The sequence below is a fragment of the Carcharhinus amblyrhynchos genome, chromosome 2 (genome assembly GCF_965287045.1).
Source record: "Carcharhinus amblyrhynchos chromosome 2, sCarAmb.v2.hapA, whole genome shotgun sequence".
NCBI lineage: Eukaryota > Metazoa > Chordata > Chondrichthyes > Carcharhiniformes > Carcharhinidae > Carcharhinus > Carcharhinus amblyrhynchos.
The window spans coordinates 41,505,006-41,520,359 of NC_137325.1; the positions used below are offsets into that span (position 1 = coordinate 41,505,006).

General features: G+C 44.5%; 1 protein-coding gene across 10 annotated transcripts in view; it reads left to right on the plus strand.

The window, feature by feature from the left end:
* Window positions 1-4,875: 4,875 nt before the first annotated feature.
* Window positions 4,876-15,354, plus strand: part of tbc1d7 (TBC1 domain family, member 7) — a 74,191-nt gene continuing 63,712 nt past the window's right edge. For 9 of the 10 annotated variants that reach the window (XM_080204917.1, XM_080204898.1, XM_080204890.1 and 6 more), the window contains exons 1-2: window positions 4,878-4,900; window positions 8,215-8,297. The gene's annotated coding sequence lies outside the window, so the exon portion shown is untranslated. Of the gene's footprint in view, window positions 4,901-8,214; window positions 8,298-15,354 lie in introns of all 10 variants that reach the window. The other variant, XM_080204943.1, reaches the window with a different exon arrangement.

The window sequence follows — 15,354 nt, forward strand, 5'->3', positions numbered from 1 at the left end:
CCACACAGACAGTGACCCAAGCCAGGAATCAAACCCAGGTCCTTGGAACTGTGAAGCAGAAGTGCTAATTACTGTGCTACTATGCCACCCACATATCCTTTCTGTAATAGGTGACCTGAACTGTACACAGTGTTTCAAGTGTGGCCTTACCAATATCTTGTGCAACCTCAAGAAGGCATCCCAACTCCTGTATTCAATGTTCTAACCAATGAAACTGAAGCATGCCAAATGTCTTCTTTGCCACTCTGTTCTCCCGTGACTCCAATTTCAAGGAGCTATGAGCCTGTACCCTGAGACCACTTTGTTCTATAACTGAGTAAGTCCTGCCCTGGTTCAATCTAGCAAAATGCATCACCTCACGTTTACCTAAATTAAACTCCATCTTCCATTCGTCAGCCCACTGGCCTAATTGATCAAGGTCCCATTGCAATCCTAGATAAACTTCTTCACTATCCACTGTGCCAATCTTGGTGTCATCTGCAAACTTACTAATCATGTGTTGTACCTGTTAATTCTCAGATACTTTTAACCAGTTTGCTTACTCCAAGATTTACCCCAGTGCCCTTATTCGCAAGATGGGCAAAGAACACAAGTAAAGGTTCAATAAGTTTATTAATAATAACACTAATAATAACCCTTAAATTATTAACATAAAACAAGAGGATACCTCAGATTCAAATATACTACCTGCAAATATGGTTTGCTTAAACTGCCAGCTCAATTCTCCGAGTCCCTCTGGTCCGTTGTCACGAAGGTGAGTTTCAATGGCAACTTCTTCCTTCCTTCTCTGGTCAGTCTTTCAGATGGTCAAGGTCCCTCCCTCATCGAGTGTTTACTGCTGGTGTGTCTGAGATGTGTACCTTTATCCCACTACTGCCTGCCTTTCCAGAAACTTCTCTGGTTTCCAGCCAATGAAATCTTGGGAGGGTGTCCCAATAGCCAGTAGGTTTCTTGATGTCTGCCTGACAGGACACTGGGGCCCACCCCCAGGTGTCCATCTCCAGACTGTTGCTTACATGGAACCTGTTGGCAGATAAGGTAACTGCAGGAACTCTAAGTGACAGAAAGTCTGGCCTGATCTTGCTTCTAACAATAGGCTGGTGCATTTCAGTGGGGTGCGATGATCTCCTGCTGGGTCTCAGAAGAGTGCAGTGATCTTTGGCGGATGATTGATAGGCCAGGCCCAGATTTGTTTGTGTATTTGTATAATTGGCCTGTGCAAGGTTTGACTGTGTTTGATTTTAATATGTCCTATTCTTTAGTTTAGGATATCCAATATAATCAGCCTTAAAACTAGGCCCTGATTATATTACCACTCTTGCGAACTGGATCACACAATCCTTACCAAACCATCTCAACAAGCAAGTACCCTGAATCCAGGGTTGATAGTATCATCCCTAACCCACAATATACCAACAAATTTAAATGAAGTAAAATAATAATAAAAAAAGAAACAATATATCAATAGGACATACATAAAACAAAACAATAAGCAGTACAAATGACAAGTGACTATACATATTACAACACAATTGGGAGAGTATTAAGGTTCTTGATTGTAGAGCCGTTCCCGATGTCGGATGGCCCTTGCTGAGTCCAAATGTTGCTGAAATTCCTTCTTCTATCGGGCGAATTTAAATGTGAGGATGGTTAGGTACACTGCCTATTATAGATTCCTATTACGGCCAGGTGTGACAGAATGTGGACCCATGGGTGGATTTGGACGTTTAAACCCCAATCCCAGAGGTCCTCCCACTACGTAGTAACTCTAATTTCACTAATGTTATTTCTTATTTCCCCTGTTTGTTGCACCACTTTGACAAAGATGTTGGGTGCTGTGATCAATTAATAAATTGTAAGTTGAACTAGTTTATAGCCTGGGGTCTTTGGTGCAACATGATAATTAGAAACCAAACAGTTGACACCCCCAAGAGACAAGAAAGGTAAACACAAGTAATTCACATTTCTCCCTGGATACCCAGCCCATGTGATATAGGTAGACATAGAGATAGGCTTTGAGAGGGGACGAATCCATAGCAAACCATTGTAGTGTCAGCTTACAAGATTTCTTAAGATATCACTGAACCTAACAAGCTGTTTGGTCTGTGAGAACTGGTCTTAGAGAGAGTGAAAATCAAGAACTAGAGGCTGTTTAATCATGTTGGATATCATGTAAGTTTGCATTCTAATTGAAGAGGCCAGATTCTTGGAAGAAATGCCTATCTTTGGTTCGAGGAATCTCCAGGGTAACTCTCACTGTGAAAGTCAGTTTTTGGCTTACAAATTACCCAGATTGAAAAGGAAAAAGGAAACAAGCCTTTGGGAGTTTAGAATAGCATTGGACTGGTTCCTGGAGAATGAACTGTTTATTTTATTTGGATTTTCAGAAGGCTTTCGACAAAGTTCCATATAAGAGATTAGCATGCAAAATTAAAGCACATGGGGTTGGAGTAATGTATTAAGATGGATAGAAAACTGATTGGCAGACAGGAAATAAAGGGTAGGAATAAACAGATTTTTTCCAAGTGGCAATCAGTAACTTGTGGGGTACTGCAGGGATCAGTGCTGGGACCCTAGCTATTTACTGTATATATGTTAATGATTTAGTTGACAGAACTTAATGTAATATCTCCAAATTTGCAGATGACACAATGCAGGGTGGGTAGATAAGGTGTGAGGAGGATGCAAAGATCCTTCAGTGTGAATTGGACAAGCTGAATGAGTAGTAAGATGAATGGCAGATGCAGTATAATTTGGTTAAATATGAATTTACCATTTTGGTATCAAAATCGGGAAGGCAGATTAACATCCAAATGGCAATAAATTAGAAGAGGGGAGTGTGTAATGGGAATGTGTAGTGAGGGTGGTGAGTGTCTGGAATAAGCTGCCAGAGGTAGTAATAGAGGCGGGTATAATTTTGTCTTTTAAAAAGCATTTAGACAGTTACATAACTAAGATGGGTATAGAGGCATATGGGCCAAATGTGGGCAATTGAGACTAACTTCAGGATTTAGAAAAGGGCAGCATGGACAAGTTGGGCCAAAATGCCTGCTTCCATGATATAAACCTTTATGACTCTATGAGACCTGGGTGTCCCTGTATACCAATCACTGAAAGTAAGTATGCTGACGCAGCCGGCAGTAGAAAAGGCAAATGATATTTTGGCCTTCACAGTGAAAGGATTCGAGTATTGGAGCAGGGATGTCTTGCTGCAATTATACAGAGTTTTGGTGAGGCCACACCTGGAATATTTGGTGCAGTTTTGGTCTCATCTGAGGAAGGATGTTGTTGCTCTAGACTGAGTGCAGAGGTTTAGCAGACTGATTACTGGAATGGCAGGACTGACATATGAGGAGAGATTGAGTCACTAAGGATTGTATTCGCTCAACTTCGGAAGAATGAGGGTGAAATCTTAGATACCTATAAAATTCTAAAAGGACTAGGCAGGGTAGGTGCAAGGATATTCCCAACAGTGGAGACGTCCAGAACCATGGGTCACAGTTTGAGGATACAGGATGGAACATTTAGGATAGAGATGAAGAGAAATTTCTTCATCCAGAGAGTGGTCAGCCTGTGAAATTCGCTACCACAGAAAGTAGTTGAGGCCAAACAGTATACGTTTTATAGCAGGATCAGGCTATTGAGTTGGATGTTTAGCCATGATCATAATGAATGGCAGAGCAGGCTCAAAGGACTGAATGGCCTCCTCCTGCTCCTATTTTCCACGTTTCTATGTTAAGGCACAGAGCAAAGTATAATGGTGGAGGGAGATTACTGTCATTTTCAAAAGTTAAAGAGGAAAATTGTTTTATTGTTTAGATATAGGCACAGATAGAAAAGACAGGTACAAAGATGAATATGGACATTACACAGATATATGTAAAAATATCTTTCCCGTTCACGTCGGCAGGATCGCTGGCAGGATGGTCCCGCCAACAGTGCACCCCTGCATGAGTTTCCTGGTGGCGAGGAGTTCGTCCAGCAGGAATTCCTGTTGATAATGGCAGGACAATAAAGTCCTCCTACCAGTGAGTAGCACATTTTCTTCCGCCACTGTAAAACATGCCAAATGAGAGAGAAAAATCCCACCCATAGACTGGGTGACAAACAGGTACAGGCTGATTGGCATAAATTGGCAGCAACCAGACTGATAAATACAAGCAGATATTAACAGATACACAAGATGGGCTGGTTAGCATTGACTATGCTAAATTCTCCCTCAGTGTATCTGAACAGGTGCCATAGTGTGGTAACTAGGGGATTTTCATAGTAATTTCATTGTATGTTAATGTAAGCCTACTTGTGAATAATAATAATAAAAACCAAATTTTAAAAAAATCGACAGAGACACAGCTATTGTCCTGGACCCCTGTGGCTGGTTTACCAGTGATGGAGATGATTCGGCAGGACTGTAAGCAGCCTGTCAGAACTGACACAGACATAGTAGCTGTCAATATAGATTGATGCATTCATTTAGGAGCGTGCTTTCTAACCAAGGACATGGAAGCTAGCCGTTGTATAGGTGCTGTCAGGCTCGAATCTCATTCTCACTTAGCCAAACACCAATCTGGAAGAAATTAAGAAGTTCATCCAATAAATAAAGCGAGGAGTAACGAGGTATACAGTGCCCGGTGGATGGGAAGATGTGATTGAACTCAAATACCGAACAACTCCTGGTACTGACGGAGGAGTGGGGCTAGTTTTCGTTTAAATCTGAAAGAAACTTGAGAGCTGGCTGTGGCAGAAGGCAGGCCGCTGTGTGCACCAATTGGAGTTTCGTAACCTTTGCTCGATGATAGCTGTTCAGAGTCAGCACTGCTTTATGACCTTTCACCCCTCCTTCCGTTCGCGATGTAGTGACCTCAGTTCCGTTAGGTGCCCGGATGTGGAGCGGGTTTGGGTGAGTGGCAGCGACTTTGGGGCTGAAAGTTACTTATAGCGGCGGAATATGTCCAAAGAGGACCGCAGGGTGTATCACACAGTAACCCCACTCCCGGGGTCGATCACCACTCTCACGGACAGGACCCGGCGCCAACCAGCCGCCATCACACAGGATGCGGCTCAGCTCCCCCCCCCCCCCAGATGAGACCCGGCACCGCCGCCCCAAGCCCGCTCCCCCTGCCCAGGACCCAACGCTTCCCCCCCCCCCGCTCCCAGGCCCCGCTAACCTCCCCGGGACCTGGCGTCTCCCACCCCCCCCAACTTCATAGGACCCGATGCCCCTCAGCCCTCTGACAGGACTTGGCACCATCCTTTCTACCCCCTCTCCTCCAGACAAGATCCGGCACTGCTGCCCCAATCCACCCCCCCCTCCCCCCAACATAGAACGTTACAGTACAGGCCCTTCGACCCTCAATGTTGTGCCGAGCTATGTCCAATCCTAAGATCAAGCTATCCCAGTCCCTGTCTTTGGAGTGTTCCATGTGCCTATCCAATAACTGCTTGAAACTTCCTAAAGTGTCGGACTCTACTATCACAGCAGGCAATGTATTCCACACCCCAACCACTCTGAGTGAAGGATCTACCTTGGACATCCCCCCCTTTATCCCCCACCATGAACCTTATAGTTATGTCCCCTAGTAACAGCTACATCCACCCAAGGAAATAGTTTCTGCACACCCACTCTATCTATCCCCCTCAACATCTTATAAACCTCTTAAGTTGTCTGTCATCCTCCTCCACTCCAAAGAGAAAAGCCCCATCTCCCTCAACCTTTTCTCATAAGACCTAACCTCCAAACCAGGCAGCATCCTGGTAAATCTCCTCTGCACTCTCTCCAATGCTTCCACATTTTTCTTATAGTGAGGTGACCAGAACTGAACACAATATTCCAAATGTGGTCTCACCAAGATCTGGTATACTTGCAGCATGTCCCACGGCTCTTAAACTCAAACCCCCTGTTAATAAACACTAACACACTATAAGCCTCCTTCATGGCTCTATCCAGTTGAGTGGCAACTTTCAGAGATCTGTGAATATGAACCCCAAGATTTCAGTGTTCCTCTACATTCCTCAAAACCCTGCCATTGACCCTGTTATCTGCATGCAAATTTGTCCTACTAAAAATGAATCACCTCACGCTTTTCGGGGTTAAACTCCATCTGCTACTTTTCGGATGGGATGGTCCCAACAAATGGGACCTAATGCTGTGGACCCCTCCCCTTGATTGGGGCCCAGTGCCATGGCCCCTCCCAGACGGGACCTGGTTTTGGCTACCCCCACCCAACGGGACCTGGCCCTCGCCCGACAGGACCTGGCCCCCAGGCTCAGCCACCGCCTCCCCCCACCCCGACAGGACCCGGCGGCACTCCTCTCCCCTCCCCCAACTCACCCCTGATGGGACCCAGCGCCACCCCCTGCCCCCACCGACAGAACCTGATGCCAGTGCCCCCTCTTTCCTCTCTCTCGACCTGATAGGGCTAGAAATAAGAAATGTTCCACATACTCCCAGTTCACAGGCCATAACTGCCCTCAGTTACCACCAACGTGCAATCTTTCTACACCTCCGTCCCATGCCTTCTTTCTTAAAAAGAGGTCTGAACAATTCCCATCCGCCACCATTCTGCTCCACCTGGCTGAACCCATTCTATCTCTCAACAACATTTTTTTCAACTCATCCCACTTTGTCCAAAGCAAAGGTGTAGTAATGGGTATCTGCATGGGTCTTAGCTGCGTTTGTATTTTTATGGGGTACATGGAACATCCCTTGTTCCATGCCTACCAGTTCCTTTCCCACAACTCCTTTACTGCTACATCGATGACTATGTTGGTGCTGCTTCATGTTCCCGTTCAGATCTCGAAAAATTCATCAACTTCGCTTCCAGTTTCCACCCCTTCAGCCTTCACCTGGTCCATCTCAGACACTTTCCTTCCCTTCCTTGACCTTTCTGTCCCATTTCTGGCAATAGACTATCTGTCAGCATCCATTACAAGCCCACTGACTTGCACAGCTATCTGGACTACAGCTCTTCATATTCTACATCCTGAAGGACTCCATCCCTTTCTCTCAGCTCCTTCGCCTCCATTGCATTTGTTCTGATGGTGCTATTTTCCAAGTGGTGCTTCTAATATCTGCTCCATTTTTCTCAACCATGGATTCTGAGCTACAGTTGTCGACAGGGCCCTCAACAGTGTGCAATCCATCTCCTGCGCCACCACCATCCCCTCCCCTTCCTCCCAGAACAAGGATAGAGTCCCCCCTTCTCACATTTTACCCTACCAACTGCTGCATGTAAAGCATAATCCTCCACCATTTTTGCCAACTCCAGTATGATGCCACCACCAAGCATATCTTTCCTTCACTCCCTCTGTCAGCATGCCATAGAGACCATTCCCTCCAGGATAACCTAGTCCTTTCCTCCACTATACCCAACACCTCTCCCATCACTCATGGTATTTTCCCATGCAATCGCAGAAGGTGTATAACCTGTTCCTTTAGCTCTTCTATGCTCACCATCCAAGGTCCAGAACATTCATTCCAGGTTAAGCAGCATTTCACTTGCACCTCTTTCAATTTGGTGTGTTGCAATAGCTGCTGCCAATGTGGTCTCCTCTATATCGGAGAGACCAAGCGTAGACTGGGTGATTGCTGTGTGCACAGACTGAAGGTGCCCAGCAATCAGGACCCTGACTTTCCAGTTGCTTGCCATTTTAAACATGCCTACATGTTTGTCCTTGGCCTGCTGAAATGTTCCAGTGAAACTCAACGCAAACTGGAGGAACAGCATCTTATCTTTTGGCTAGACACTTTACAGCCTCCTGGTCTCAACATTGAATTGAACAACTTCAGATGATGAGCTCTACCCCAACTTGAACCCTTCGTTTTCATTTTATTTAATTTTGTATTATCCTCTATCTTTTTATTTCTTCATTGCTTTTCTTCCCCCCCAACACTTTCCCCCTATTTTTTCCCCTTTCCCTCAACTTTTCTCCCCCCTTTTAAAATTTTTACCTCTGTCCCATTTATTCCTCCCCACCCCCAACATCTCTATCGTCACAGCTTACCCTCAGATTTCAACTTCTCTGCTGTTTGGCTATTTGCACCCTTTATTCTCTGTGGACTGCCATTAGCAGTCTTTTCCCCTGATTTCTGTGCTGATCACACGTCTTTCATTCCCTCATCGTGTAGAATAAATATCTCCCACTTTCTATGCCTTTTTGCTTTGATAAAGTGTCACCTGGACTTGAAATGTCAGCTCTTTTCTCTCTTTACAGATGCTGTCAGACCTGCTGAGATTTTCGAGCACTTTCTCTTTTGGTTTCAGATTCCAGCATCCACAGTAATTTGTTTTTATTAAGTAAGGGACAAGATGCGTTTAGAATGGCAGAATCTTAAATATCCTCCATTAAATGCAGGTGAAATAATAGAGAAGTGCAAGAAAAATCAAGCCAACAAAGAAACATGAAAATGGAGGCAGAGAGTTATGTTCTGAAATGATTGAACTTTATATTGACTCCAGAAGACTGCACCAATGATATGCTGTTCCTCAAACTTGTCGAGCGTCATTGCAGTACAACGGGCCAAAGACAGAGGTCTATTGGGAGCAAAGTGGAGAATTAAAATAATAAGATGGGAAGCTCAGTCAGTGAAAGTGAGAAAAGGACAGCAATTGGAAAAGCAGGGCGAAAACACAATCAGAACAGTCATCTTTAAAGAGATAAGGAGGGACCTGTGTAGGGGTGAAACAAAAAAATTTCCACATATCCCACAAAACAGTATAATTTGTGTCCATAGCAACACATTTTATTTGGAGAAAGGGAGTGGAATTGAAGAGGTTGATCAGTGGTAACCAGATTAATCAGACAGAGGAGAATGATGTGGATCTGAACTTTTTGGATCTCTGTTCAAAAAAGAAGCAAAGAGCTGAATATGCTGGTAAGGACTGGATGTGCAGAGGGTTCAGAGGTCCACAGTGAAAAGAAGACTGTTAGGATCAGGGAACTGGAAACTATTGAAGTTACAGAGGTTGTTGGAAAAGTCAAAGCTGCAGATGGAAAGAGGCTAGACAAGTGTAGAAGGTGAGATGGGAAGATGTGAGTTCAAGAACAGGCTGAAACAATGAGTCTGTCAATGCGGTTCTTTTGAGGAGGATGTGGAAGCAGGCACTTTTGGTTTGGGAAGCTAAAGTTGGAGGTTGTGGAGAGCATATCTCCATAGAATCCTGCAGTGCTGAAGGAGGCCATTCGGCACATCAAGTTTGCACCAATCACAATTCCACCCAGGCCCTATTCCCATATCCCTATGCACTTATTCTAGCTAGTCCCCTGATGCTAAGGGACGATTTAGCATAACCAGTCCACCTAACCCGCACATCTTTGGATGTGGGAGAAAACCAGAGCACCCAGAGGAAACCCGTATAGGCACAGGGAGAATGTGCAGACTCCAAACTCCACACAGACAATGACCCAAGCTGGGAATCGGACCCAGGTCCCTGACGCTGTGAGGCAGCAGTGCTAGCCACTGTGCCGCCCTTAGATGAGGTCAGTGATATTCCTGGAAACAATGGCTTGATGTTTGGTAGGGTAAAGGTCTGGGGAAGGTAGAATAAAGTGTCAGAGAGTTTGACCTCTACCAAATAACAAAAGCACAACTCTTTTCAGCAGATTAGGTGACGATGTTAAGGGCGGACTCAAGATAATGGATTGCAGCAAGTTCATAGGGAAACAGGTTAGTGACTGAGGGAATTGGAGAAATTGTGACGGCCACTATTAAGCCAGCAGTTTTCAATAAAAGATTGGAATGTGTAAGAGTTGAGAGGGAGGGGTCAGGTGGCGGGAGATGGGCAGGGGGGAGGTCCACTGGGGCATAGGGAGGTTGCTTTTTAATGAAAAGTGTAGGTGTGGAGACAAAGGTAATGGTTAAAGACGCAGTGTGGCACTGTGGGGACATAAGGATATGAAACTAAGGCCTGTGCTAATGACATAATTCAGGGTCAAGGGAGGTATGGTTGGAGGAGATAGATATATAGTAAGGGATGAGTTTTTAAAAGATTTGGGGTCAGAGAAGAAAAGTGAAGATCCTGAGGGATTTTGGTGTCCAGGAGTTGAAGCTTGCAATACTTCAAATGTGAAAGAATCAGAATGATTACAGCACAGAAGTAAGTCATCATGATCTGGAAATTCACATCATATTCTCCAGTCTTTTTCTGCCAAGCTTTTTTCCTCAAATAATAATCCAGTTCTTTTTCCAAAGCCAGGATTGAAGCAGCCTCCACCACATTTTCAGGCAGTATGTTCCAGATCTGAACCACTGCATAAAAAAGATCGTCCTTATGTCACTTGCTTTTGCTAATTATAATAAATTGGTGCCCTTTGATTCCTTACCACCAGTGGAAACAGTTTTTTCCCAGGCTGTTCATGGTTTTGAATACCATTATCAAATCTCCTCTTGACATTCTCTTTCTTCCCCACGTTCCCTTCTCAAACAAGAACAGCCACAGCTCCTCCAATATATCTATGTAACTGGAGTTCCTCATCCTTGGAACAATTTTCATGACTCTTTCCTGCAACCTCAGGCATACCTTCACATCCTTCCTATAATGTGGTGCCTCTTTATTACAGGTTTAACATAATTTCTTTGCATTTGTGCTCTATGTCCCTAGTTACAAAGCTCAGGATCTTGCTTTATTATTGGCAAACTCAACCTGTTCTGTCACGTACATTGATCTGTGCATATGTCATCCAGGTCCCTGTGTCCCTTTGCCCCCTTTAGAATTGTTCCTTTTTATATTGTCTCTCATTCTTCCTTAAAAAAAAAGTCACATGCAGAATAGTGGCTCAATGATTAGCACTGCTGTTCACAGTGCCAGGCACCCAGGTTCAATTCTGACCTGGATGATTGTCTATGTGGAGTTTGCACATTCTCCTTTTGTCTGTATGAGTTTCCTCCGTGTGCTTTGGTTTCCTCCCACAGTCCAAAGATGTGTAGGTTAGGTGGATTGGCTGTGCCAAATTATCCCTTAGTGTCAGGATGATAATCAGGTAAATACATGGGATTATGGGGAAAGGGCCTGGGTGGGATTGTTGTAAGTGCAGGCTCAATGGGCCAAATGCCCTTATACAGCTTAGGAATTCTGTGATTTCTTTGCATTTAATTTCATTTTCCAATTGTCCACATATTGCACCAAGTTGTCCATGTGCTTTCGAAGTTTCTGCATAGTCTCCTCAGTGTACCATGTGCTATTCTCTTCAGTTCACGATGCTTACAGATTTTGTGCTACCTGCAAATTGTTGCTTGTTCACCAAAGTATGTCATTATTGTATAATAAGAAAAGCAGAGGTTCTAACACTGACTCCTGTTCAACCTCACTATAAACCTTCCCCTAGTCCAAGAGACACCCATTCACCACTTCTCTGTTTCATGTCACTCAGCTATTTTTGTATCCATGCTGCTGCCGTCCCTTTTTTACATGAGCTGTAAGTCTGTCGTGTGGCACTTTATCAAATATGTCTTCAAAGCCCATGTACTTCACATGACCTTCATTAATCTTCTGTTGTTAACTTATCAAAAAACTCCAGCAAGTTTGCCCTTAAATCCAATCTGGCTTGCCTTAATTAATCCACGTTTGCCCTATGCATTCCTCATTTGGGTCCCAATTACTTTTAAAAATATTCCCACTAGCGAGGTTACACTGACTGGCTACAGCTGCTGGGCTATACTTGCATTTTTTTTTGATCAAAGCCAAGCACAGGTTAAAGAGGTATGTATTGTCTCCAGGGAGGACAAGTTTTGCAAGCCCAGGCAAGTCGTGGGGGTTACAGATAGTGTGACGTGAACCTAAGATCCCGGTTGAGGCCATCCTCGTGTGCGACACTTGGCTATCAGTTTCTGTTCAGCGACTCTGCACTGTCATATGCCATGAAGGCCGCCTTGGAGAACGCTTACCCGAAGATCAGAGGCCGAATGCCCTCAACTGCTGAAGTGTTCCCTGACTGGAAGGGAACACTCCTGGCTGGTGATTATTGAGTGGTGTTCATCCATTCATTGTCATAGCATCTGCATAGTCTCCTCAGTGTACCAGGCCTCGGGACATCCTTTTCTGCAGCTGTCAGGTTGATAACGGCTGAGTCGCAAGAGTATGTACCGTGTTTGGGTGTTTTTGTAGGCCACCCAATAGTAACTGGGATGTTGAGGAACAGACAGAAAAATAGATCCTGGAGACATGTAATAATAACAGAGTTGTTGTGATGGGAGACTTTAATTTCCCAAATATCGATTGAAATCTCCCTAGGATAAGGGGTTTAGATGGGGAGGAGTTTGTTAGGTGTGTTCAGGAGGGTTTCCTGATACAGCATGTGGATAAGCCTACAAAAGGAGAGGCTGTACTTGATTTGGTATTGGGTAATAAACCTGGACAGGTCTCATATCTCTCAGTGGGAGAACATTTTGGGGATAGTGATCATAACTCTATCTCCTTTACACTAGCATTGGAGAGAGATGGGATCAGACAAGCTAGGAAAATGTTTATCTGGAGTAAGGGGAATTATGAAGCCATCAGGCAGGAAATTAGAGCCATAAATTGGAAGGAGGTTTTCTTGGGGAAATGTACAGAAGTAATATGGCAGATTTTCGAGGAATATTTGTCTGGAATTCTGCACGACAATGTTCCGATAAGACAGGAAGTTTTGGTAGGTTACAGGAACCATGGTTGTAATGAAGTTAGTCAAGAAGGAAAAAGCGTACAAAAGATTCAGGGAGCTAGGTAATGTTAGGGATCTAGAGGAGTATACGACTTGTAGGAAGGAACTTAAGGAAATTAGGAGAGTCAGAAAGGATCATGAGAAGGCCTTGGCAGGTAAGATTAAGGAAAGGCCCAAGGCATTCTACAAGTATGTGAAGAGCACAAGGATGAGGTGTGAAGGAATAGGACCTATCAAATGTGACGGTGGGAAGGTTTGTATAGAACCGGTAGAAATAGCAGAGGTGTTCAATGAATACTTTAATTCAGTATTCACAGTGGAAAAGGATCTTGGTGGTTGTAGTGCAGGCTTGCAGCGGGCTGAAAAGCTTGAGTATGTTGACGTTAAGAGGATTGTTACAGCTTTTGAAAAGCATCAAGTTAGATAAGTCGCCGGGACTGGATGGGATGTAACCCAGGTTACTGTGGGAGGCGAGGGAAGAGATTGCAGAGCCTCTGGCGATGATCTTTGCATCATCAATGGAAACGGGAGAGGTTCCGGAGGATTGCGGATGTGGTTCCTCTATTCAAGAAAGGGAGAAGAGATAGCCCAGGAAATTATCAACCGGTGAGTCTAACCTCAGTGGTTGGTAAGTTGATGGAGAAGATCCTGAGAGACAGGATTTAGGAACATTTGGAGAGGTATAGTATGATCAAAAATAGTCAGCATGGCTTTGTCAAAGGCAGACCGTGCCTTACGAGCCTGGTTGAGTTTTTTGATGATGTGACTAAACACATTGACGAAGGAAGAGCAGCAGATGTGGTTTATGTGGACTTCAGCAAGGCGTTCGATAAGGTCTCCCACGCAAGGCTTATTGAGAAGGTGAGGGGGCATGGGATACAGGGGGACATTGCTTTGTGAATCCAGAACTAGCTTGCCCACAGAAGGTAAAGAGTGGTTGTAGATTGGTCTTTTTCTGCATGGAGGTCGGTCACCAGGGGAGTGCCCTAGGGATTTGTTCTGGGACCCTTACTCTTTGTGATTTTTATAAATGACCTGGATGAAGAAGTGGAGGGATGGGTTGGTAAGTTTGCCGATGACACGAAGGTTGGAGGTGTGGATAGTTTGGAGGGATGTCAGAAGTTGCAACGAGACATAGATAGGATGCAAGACGGGGCAGAGAAATGGCAGATGGACTTCAACCCAGATAAGTGTGTGGTGGTTCATTTTGGCAGGTCACATGGGATGACGGAATATTATATTAAGGGTATGACTCTTAGCAGTGTGGAAAATCAGAAGGATCTTGGGGTCTGGGCTCAAATCAGCTTTGCAGGTAGAGGATGTGGTTAAGAAGGTGTATGGTGTTCTGGCCTCCATCAATCGTGGAATTGAGTTTAGGAGTTCCAAGATAATGCTGCAGCTGTATAAGACCCTGGTCAGACCCCACTTGGAGTACTGTGTTCAGTTCTGGTCGCCTCATTACAGGAAGGATGTGGAAACCATAGAAAGGGTGCAGAAGAGATTTACAAGGGTGATACCTGGATTGTGTGGTATGCCTTATGAAGATAGGTCGAGAGAGCTATGTGGCAGGGTTGTGTGGTGTCATGGTCACTCTTCTCCTGGAGGCTGGGTGGCTTGCTGCGGACAATGGTCTGTTTGAGGTTGTGCGGCTGCTTGAAGGCAAGAAGTGGAGGTGTGGTGATGGCCTTGGCGAGATGTTTGTCTTCATCGATGACATGTTGAAAACACATACAAATACTGAAAGATGCCCTTGTAGAAGTTGCATTAAATCACAAGAACCCAAATCAAGCAATAATGACATATAGAGGATCTTGAAAATTGTTTCGCTGATCTAGAATTGGCAGAGTGGTAGCGCTACAGCTCGCAGCATCAGGGATCAGTGTTTGATTCTCAACTGGGGTCACTGTCTGTGTGGAGTATGCACATTCTCCCCATGTCTGCATGGGTTTCCTCTAGGTGCTTCGATTTCCTCCCACAGTCCAAAGGTTTAGGTGGAATGGCCATCCCGTAGTTTCAGGGGGCTAGTTAGAGTAAATGCATGGGGTTATGGAAAGAGGGCCAGGGTGCGATTGTGGTCAGTGCAGACTCGAAGGGGCGAATGGACTCCTTCTGCACTGTAAAGATTCTGTGATGAATCATTAAAATGCTTTGCATGAAACATTCTTTATTACATGACTGGACTTCAAGCCTGCTATTACATTTAGTGCTTAAGTTGCACTTCCATGGAATTATATGCCTAGTTTAGAAAAGGGGGTGGCTTGGACTGTTGACCAAACAACTAAAAAAAATTGTCCTGACCGTTGCCGATATCGTTGTATGTTATGATTTATGGGAGAATCACCTGGCATTGGCAGCGAATGCAGTCTCTGCCTTTTGGGTGAATCTAAAAGATCACATAGCATTATTTTAAAAAAGGGCAGGGTCATCTCCCAGTGTCCTGACCAATATTTATGCCTCAGTTACCATCACTAGGACAGGTTGCAATGTGATACCCTCTCACTGTCCTCTCAAGTGCCAGATTTTGTCAATCTATTTCATTTTAATTATTGGAAAAGAGCTATATGGTCTAGTCTTCCTTTGGGGCCAGTGCTACCTGTAATGACCACAGATGATTGGATAGCCATGTTACCTTCCAGTATTTCCCACCCCATGCCTGTTTGAAATGGGATTTATACATTATCATAATTGTTACCTTTTACAAATTGCTTAGTTCGC